The 1,083-nt window shown below is 41.6% G+C and overlaps 1 long non-coding RNA gene across 1 annotated transcript in view; it reads left to right on the forward strand.

The window, feature by feature from the left end:
- The first annotated feature begins 930 nt into the window (after positions 1-930).
- LOC108536249 (uncharacterized) overlaps positions 931-1,083 on the forward strand; it is a 19,245-nt gene continuing 19,092 nt past the window's right edge. Inside the window, exon 1 of the long non-coding RNA XR_001887468.1 lies at positions 931-1,044. This is a non-coding gene — a long non-coding RNA (uncharacterized LOC108536249). The remainder of the gene's footprint in view (positions 1,045-1,083) is intronic.

Here is a 1,083-nt window from a genome sequence, read left to right on the forward strand (position 1 = left end):
TGGACAACTGGTTTAATGTAACCTTTTTTTTTTTTTCCTTTTTTTGAGACGGAGTTTTGCTCTTGTTGCCTGGGCTGGAGTGCAATGACGCGATCTCGGCTCACTGCAACCTCTGCCTCCTGGGTTCAAGTGACTCTCCTGCCTCAGCCTCCCGAGTGGCTGGGATTACAGGCGCATGCTACCATGCCCGGCTAAGTTTTTTGTATTTTTAGTAGAGACAAGGTTTCTCCATGTTGGTCAGGCTGGTCTCGAACTCCCAGCCTCAGGTGATCTGCCTGCCCCAGCCTCCCAAAGTGCTGGAATTACAGGTGTGAGCCACCGCGCCCAGCCTAATGTAACTTTTTAAAAAAATGTTTAGTTTGGGTAATTCAGCTACTTAGTACTTGATTCTGGCCCTGGAATTACATGCCAGTAGATACATGCCAAGACAGATCTGGTAGGTGTATTTGAAAATTGGTACATGCATACTGAACAATATTTTAGTTCAAATTTTTTCATTTGCAAGTAACAGAGACCAAATTCAAATTGGCTTAATTTTTTTAAAAGGGAATGTACTGATTTGCGTAATTAAAAGCCCAGGGGTGGGCATTTTTTTAGGCACAGCTGGATCCCAGGGCTCAAGTGTACCTTCCATGTCACTTATTTAAAAACTTTAGTCCTTATTTAAATGGTTTAGGCTTTTCTCTATACTAGGTGAATTTTTCTGATATTGCTAATTTATTGAATAATACTTTAAGATCAAGGTTGCTGGACCAAAAATTTGACCTCTTATTGTCATTGAAATAGAGCTAGGATTCTACTGACATGTTATTATCTTTTTGCATGGGTTGATGCCATGTTAACAATTGGCTGTGGCAGAGCTTTTACATACTTGCAGGTGTATGCACAGGAAAGTACAGTAACGCTTTTCCCTGCTCTGCTTGTCTGCAGGCAGTGAAGTGAAATCTGCAAGAGTCCTGCTCGCTCAAGGCCTGCATACAGGAAAGAAGCAGAGGAAAAGCGTTACAAACAGCTTTTGTTCTACAGCATTTTAAAATATAACAGGTAGGTCAGATTTTTGGTCTGTCAGCCTTGACACTATCG

This window comes from Rhinopithecus bieti, unplaced genomic scaffold (assembly GCF_001698545.2).
Source record: "Rhinopithecus bieti isolate Rb0 unplaced genomic scaffold, ASM169854v2 scaffold_12928, whole genome shotgun sequence".
Classification (NCBI taxonomy): domain Eukaryota; kingdom Metazoa; phylum Chordata; class Mammalia; order Primates; family Cercopithecidae; genus Rhinopithecus; species Rhinopithecus bieti.